Genomic DNA, 7,828 nt, shown 5'->3' with positions numbered 1-7,828 from the left:
CACATGGACATCACCAGATGGTCAATACCAAAATCAGATTGATTATATTCTTTGCAGCGAAAGATGGAGAAGCTTTATATAGTCAGAAAAACAAGACTGGGAACTGACTCTGGCTCAGATCATGAACTCCTTATTGCCAAATTCAGATTTAAATAGAAGAAAGTAGGGAAAGCCATTCAGGTATGACCTAAATCAAATCCCTTATGATTATACTATGGAAGTCAGAAAGAGATTCAAGGGATTAGATCTGATAGACGGAGTGCCTGAAAAGCTAGGGATGGAGGTTCATATCATAGTATAGGAGGCAAGGATTAAGACCATCCCCAAGAAAAAGAAATGCAAAAAAGCAAAATGGTTGTCTGAGGAGGCCTTACAAATAGCTATGAAAGAAGAGAAGCAAAAGGCAAAGGAGAAAAGGAACGATATACCCATTTGAATGCAGAGTTTCAAAGAATAGCAAGGAGAGATAAGAAAGCCTTCCTCGGTGATCAGTGCAAAGAAATAGAGGAAAACAATAGAATGGGAAAGACTAGAGATCGCTTCAAGAAAATTAGAGATACCAAGGGAGCATTTCATGCAAAGATGGGCACAATAAAGGACAGAATGGTATGGACCTAACAGTAGCAGAAGATATTAAGAAGAGGTGACAAGAATACATAGAAGAACTATACAAAAAAGGTCTTCATGACCTAGATAATCACAATGGTGTGATCACTCACCTACAGCCAGATATCCTGGAATGTGAAGTCAAGTGGGCCTTAGAAAGCATTACTATGAACAAAGCTAGTGGAGATGATGGAATTCCAGTTGAGCTATTTCAAATCCTAGATGATGCTGTGAAAGTGCTGCACTCAATATGCCAGCAAATTTGGAAAACTCAGCAGTGGCCACAGGACTGGCAAAGGTCAGTTTTCATTCCAATCCCAAAGAAAGGCAATGCCAAAGAATGCTCAAACTACAGACCAATTGCACTCATCTCACATACTAATAAAGTAATGCTCAAAATTCTCCAAGCCAGGCTTCAGCAATACGTGAACCATGAACTTCCAGATGTTCAAGCTGGTTTTAGAAAAGGCAGAGGAACCAGAGATCAAATTGCCAACATCCGCTGGATTATGGAAAAAGCAAGAGAGTTCCAGAAAAACATCTATTTCTGCTTCATTGACTATGCCAAAGCCTTTGACTGTGTGGATCACAATAAACTGTGGAAAATTCTTAAAGAGGTGGGAATACCAGAACGCATGACCTGTCTCCTAAGAAATTTGTATGCAGGTCAAGAAGTAACAGAACTGGACATGGAACAACAGACTGGTTCCAAATGGGGAAAGGAGTACGTCATCAAGACTGTATGTTGTCACCCTGCTTATTTAACCTATATGCAGAATACATCATGAGAAATGCTGGGCTGAATGAAGCACAAGCTGGAATCAAGATTGCCTGAAGTAATATCAATAACCTCAGATATGCGATGACACCACCCATATGGCAGAAAGCAAAGAAATAAAGAGCCTCTTGAGAGAGTGAAAAAGTGGCTTAAAATGTTGGCTTAAAACTCAACGTTTACAAAACGGAGATCATGGCATCTGGTTCCATTACTTCATGGCAAATAGATGGGTAAACAGTGGAAACAGTGGCTGAATTTATTTTTTGGGGCAAAATCAGTGCAAATCACTGTGGATGGTGACTGCAGCCATGAAATTAAAAGACTGTCGCTCCTTGGAAGAAAAGTTATGACCAACCTAGATAGCATATTAAAAAGCAGAGACATTACTTTCCCAACAAATGTCTAGTCAAAGCTATGGTTTTTCCAGTGGTCATGTATAGATGTGAGAGTTGGAGTATAAAGAAAGCTGAGCACCGAAGAACTGATGCTTTTGAGCTGTGGTGTTGGAGAAGACTCTTGCGAGTCCCTTGGAGACTCTCCCAAGGAGATCAAACCAGTCAATCTTAAAGGAAATCAACCCTGAATATTCATTGGAAGGACTGATGCTTAAGCTGAAACTCCAATACTTTGATCACCTGATTCGAAGAACTGACTCATGTGAAAAGACCCTGATGCTGGGAAAGATTGAAGGTGGGAGGAGAAGGGGATGTTAGAGGATGAGATGGTTGGATGGCATCACCGACTCCATGGACATGAGTTTGAGTAAATTCGGGAGTTGGTGATGAACAGGGAGGCCTGGCGTGCTGCAATCCATGGGGTTGCAAAGAGTCAGACCCTGCTGAGTGAACTGAACTTAACTAATATTACTTGAGCCACTTGCTAAGAAATACATGGAAAAGCCCACTGATCTGCATGGCAATTGTTCTTATAGTTATTTCCATTGTATAGTTTCAAGAATTGAATTTTGGAGAATAAAGTACCATTACAATTTATCTTATATATTTTATTATTCCAATAAAATCTCACAATTCAATGCTTTTTAAAGGAAAGAAAAACTAAGTTCAATGCTTTTTAAGGAAAGAAAAACTAATAATATTCAGAATAAAGTTCTCCCTCATTTCTTTCTCAGTTTTCATAAAGCATTTATTTTTCTACTATTACTACAAGTCCCTCATTTTTCATTAATAATCTGGAGAATTGACAGGACTAGAGCCATTTTCAGCTGAACAAGGTCATGAAATAAGGAGAACATATTTTAAATGAAGACTTGTTAGTTTCTTCTTTGCTCAGCTATCTTATTATTAATAGTGAAGTGGGTGAGAGACAAGTTGCCAGGTAAAGACCTGGCATGTAGGTCAGATGTAGATGTAGATCAGAATGGACGTAGATCAGAAGACTGGGCACCTATTCCAGCCCTGCCTCTTAATGGTTGTGAATACTTGGTAGGTCACCCAACTTTTCTCATGTTTCCTTACTTGGAAGTAGAGATACAGTTTCCCTAAGAATAGGCCCAGAAATACTAGTCCCATGAGATATTAGCAGGTGGTAAAGAAGAAAGAGGCTTCATGGTCAATACATTTGGGAATTTCTACATTAGACAATTCTAGATTAGACAGAGTCATCTTTACCATGGGCCTTCTCAGAGCCTTCAATATGATAATAACACTGCCAATTTCTAAGAAAAGGATGTAGTGGTTTCTAAACTTAATTCATCACAAAATTACTTCCCTTTGTCTCAGATCTGAGATGCTTACATTGAGAAAAATTTGTGACTATAGAAGGCATGAGCAGACACAAGTAAAGGCCCCGCCAAATTGTTGTAGGGTAGGGCTTCCCTGGTGGGTCAGTGGTAAAGAATCCGCCCATCAATGCAGGAAACAAGAGTTTGATTCCTGAGTGGGGAAGATCCTTTGGAGAAGGAAATGGCTGCCCACTCCCTTATTCTTGCCTGGGAAATCCCATGGACAGAGAAGCCTGGTGGCCTGGAGGCCTTAGGGCTGCAAAAGGGTCAAACACAACTTAGTGACTAAACAACAACAACAACAACAACAACAGGTATTAGGGAGATGATGCATTGTGCTTTGCATTGCTCTTGAGAGATCAGGAGTCTGTCAGGTAAAGGAATGGTTTGTTATGTATCAAAATACTGCCAGCTTGGGACTTCCTGGTGGTCCAGTGGTTAAGAATCTGCCTGTTAATGCGGGGGACATGGGTTTGATCCCTGGTCTGGGACGATCCCACATGCCACAGGGCAACTAAACTTGTCTGTCACAGCTACGGGGCTGGTGTGCTGCAATTACTGAAGCTCGCCCACCTTGAGCCCATGCTCTGCAGCAACCGAAGCCACTGCAGTGAGGAGTCTGCACATGGCAACCGGAGAAAGTCCTCACGCAGCAAGGAAGGCCCAGGTCAGCAAAAAAAAAAAAATGTTGGCCAGCTTCATCATCCAGTGGTAGCAGACTAGTGATAGGTCTGTCCTGATAGCTCAGTTGGTAGAGAATCTGCCTGCAATGCAGGAGACCCTGGTTCGATTCCTGGGTTGGGAAGGTCCCCTGGAGAAGGGAAAGGTTACCCACACAGTATTCTGGCCTGGAGAATTCCATGGACTGCATAGTCCATGGGGTTGCAAAGAGTCGGACATGACTGAGTGACTTTTGCTTTCACCTTCTGCTCTCTAGTAAGATTGTCAAGAAAATCATAAGGTGAAAATACACTAGTGGCCAGGACCATTTTTCATTACTGCTTTCTCTCATCTCTTTTTTAGTAAGGGAAGTTCTGAGTTAAAATGTGAATGAAAAGTAAAACCACAGACATTAATTTGCTGAATTCTGAACTAAATCAATGTACAAGATGATCCATTTTGGGTATAAAACAAGGATTTCAAAATTCAGTCCTTTACAAATTATATTTTTTGTGTATGTTTCTCTTCACATATAAATATGATAATATAATATTAATCTATAAAAGTAAATATTTATTGTGCAACCAAAAGAATTTTAAAGCTCCTTGTCTGACTTTTTAAACTTTGTTCATTTCCATGAAATTTTATAACTTAAAGGTTTTTAATAGAAGAGTGTTGCATATAAAAGTTTTAATGTCTTGAATCACATTCTGAATTTGGATATGGATTGTTTTAATACACTTTTGCCCTTAAGTCTATATGTTTCAAAGCTTGGACACTAAACACACATTATTTTCATGGTTTTTGTTTAGTCACTAAGTTGTATCTGACTCTTTGCAACCCCCCGGGCTGCAGCACCCCAGGCTTCCCTGTCCTTCACTGTCTCCTGGAGTTTGTCAAAGTCATATCCATTGAGTCAATGATGCTATCCAATCATCTTATCCTCTGTCATCCCCTTCTCCTCCTGTCCTGAATTTTCCCAGCATCAGAGTCTTTTCCAATGAGCTGGCTCTTCGCATCAGGTGGCTAAATTATTGGAGAACCCCATTAACAGTATGAAAAGGCAAACACACATTATTATATGACTATTATGATTATTTTTATCTCTTCCACCTCACTTTTACATTAATTCTTGTGTCTCTTGACAACTACATTCCTCTGCCTGCCTCCATTAGTATTTCTGCTTAATTTTGGGCAAGGTAACTAGAGGAGCAGGTATAATGGAACCTGCATTTAAATGAACCTAATAGGCACCAAGTAATAGGCCATCCTTCAATAACGGGAGTACAGGAGTTGAGAAGCAGGGCCTGGGGCACTTTCTGTGCTTCTTTCTAGAATAAAAATTTTGTTTTGATGTGGCTGTTTGCTCTCTAGAAAAGTACTTATGACTGTAGTGATTTAAAAAAATTACTTTCTAAAATTTATGTTAGTTGCTCAGTTGTGTCCGACTTGTTGCGACCCCATGGACTGTAGCCTGCTAGGTTCCTCTGTCCATGGGATTTTCCAGGCAAGAATACTGGAGTAGATTCTGAAATTTACAGAACATATAATGCTCATTTTAGAGAATTTGGAAAATACAGAAAGGTACAAAAAAGAGAATTAAAAATTATAATCTGAGTTAAGAATAACCACTATAAACATTTACACATATTTCTTCCTTTTTATTTGCATATATATGTCATATACATATTTTGTGCTTGTATAAAATTTGTTTTATATTGAATTGAGAGTTTTGTATTAGTTTTTCATGTGGCAGTGTTAATAAGCATCTCCTATATCATCACAGTTTTTTTTTTTTTTTCAAAATCCTTATCCATGTTCATGACTATGCTCCTCATATGAATGTACAGTAGTTTATCTAACTAGCCCCATGTTATTGGAAGTGTTTGATATTTTGCAACCACTATGATGAAAAACGGAGAAGGCAATGGCACCCCACTCCAGTACTCTTGCCTGGAAAATCCCATGGATGGAGGAGCCTGGAAGGCTGCAGTCCATGGGGTCTCGGAGAGTCGGACACGACTGAGCGACTTCTCTTTCACTTTTCACTTTCACGCGTTGCAGAAGGAAATGGCAACCCACTCCAGTGTTCTTGCCTGGAGAATCCCAGGGATGGGGGAGCCTGTTGGGCTGCTGTCTATGGGGTCGCACAGAGTCGGACACGACTGAAGTGACTTCACTTCACTTATGATGAATAATCTTGTAAATAAATATCTGTCTACATCTCAAATCAGTTTTTAGACTAAATACTCAAATGAAAATACTGAATAGAAGATATGAAATATGATGAGCATTCTCACAGCTAAGTTGCTGTGCATATCCTTAGTTATTTCTGTACATAAATTCTGTGAAGTGGATTTGCTGTTCAAAGAATATGCAGGTTTTGTTTAACTTTTTTTAAAATTGGAGTATTTTTAAAACTGGAGTAGGTCTTTCTGTATTTTTCTTCTCATGGTGAAAGAAATACATGCTCACTGTAAAAAATATTCAGACACAGAAAATCATTAAGAAGAAAGCAGAAGCTACCTGTCTTTCCATAATTCTTGTTGACATATGGATTCTGGGCTGACATACAGAAATATGTGCACCAATGTGAGAAGTCATGTAGACCTCCATCATTTCAAAAATGGGATCCACACTATGCAAACTCTGTTATATACTGATATTTTAAGAAAACTTACATTAAAGCATGGCACATTCAGAAAAATATCCACAAAACATAAAGTTTATAGCTGGGTAAGTATTCACAAATAAACACTCAGATTAAGAAAAAGAAAAAATGTAAAACACTTCACCAGGTTGTATGTTATCCTTAGCCAGGTGCCATGCTAACTCTGCATCATTCTAATTTCACTTTATGTGCTCCTGAAAGGAACATTTAAAATGGGTCAGGAATACATTTTCTTGTTAACAAAGAAGCAATTCAATATATTTCATTGACTACAAGACATCATTGATTGTTAGCATCCCTTTGTTTTAGGTACTGCAGAGAAAGAAAGAAAGAGAGAGAAAAAGACAGGGAGGGAGAGAAGGAGGGAGAAAGGAAAGGAAGAAAGAAGGAAGAAGAGGGAGACAGAAAAAGAAAGCAAGCAAGCAACAGCTGCCAACTAAACCATAGCACAACATTTGTTGATGGAACAGTCCTGTGTCATAAGCAGTTTCTTTTTTAAAAAATTGATATAAAATTGACATTTAACACTATATTAGTTTTGGGTGTGCAAACATGATGATTCAGTATTTATAAATTGCAAAATGATCATCACAATAAGTCTAGCTAACCTCCATCACAAGACACAATGCGTTTTTTTCTTGTGATGAGAACTTTTAAAATCTACTCTCTCAGCAACTTGAAAGAATACAATACAGTATTATAAGCTACAGTCACCATGCTGTACATTACATCCCAGGACTTAAGCATCTTATGACTGGAAGCTTGTACTTTTGGACTCCTTCACCCACTTCACCCATTTTTCCCAGCCCCATCCCTTGCCTCTGGCAACCATCAATTTGTTCTCTGAATCCATGAGTCTGTTTTTTGTTTATTTTAGATTCCTTTATAAATGAGATAATGCAATATTTATCTTTCTCTGTGTGATATAACCAGCTTCTTGATGCTTTTGAAATCTTCTATGCTGAAGTTTGCCAGTTTCTCCACCCTTTAAGCTGCATTGTATGGTGTGTGAAGGTAATCTCTTTGCATTTTCCTGTTTTTCGCCACTTTGGGTATCTTCTCTCTTGGGTTCCTTCAAGCACTGGTTGTTTCTTCCCTGAAAATATGAAACTGAGGTCATTCTTCCAATGAGATTATTTGCTTCAATAATATTACATTTCTGCTCTGCTTTTATGTTTCCACATCTTTCTGTACACATTGAATAATTTTGTTTCAATGCTGGTTATGGTAAAATCTTTTGAAAGACATTTTATAATAAATAATAATTAAATTCAGCATATGTAATACCAAGAAAGTGTATAAGTCAAATTTGAAATGACAAATAAATAAAAGCCTTGCTGGAGTTCATTCATACCCAAGCAGTTAGGAGGAC

General features: G+C 38.5%; 1 pseudogene; it reads right to left on the bottom strand.

The window, feature by feature from the left end:
* Window positions 1-6,560: 6,560 nt before the first annotated feature.
* On the bottom strand, window positions 6,561-6,661 carry LOC112584087 (annotated as a pseudogene).
* Window positions 6,662-7,828: the final 1,167 nt, after the last annotated feature.

This window comes from Bubalus bubalis, chromosome 3, assembly GCF_019923935.1.
Source record: "Bubalus bubalis isolate 160015118507 breed Murrah chromosome 3, NDDB_SH_1, whole genome shotgun sequence".
NCBI classification, from domain to species: domain Eukaryota; kingdom Metazoa; phylum Chordata; class Mammalia; order Artiodactyla; family Bovidae; genus Bubalus; species Bubalus bubalis.
This window is presented reverse-complemented; position numbering and strand designations above follow the sequence as displayed.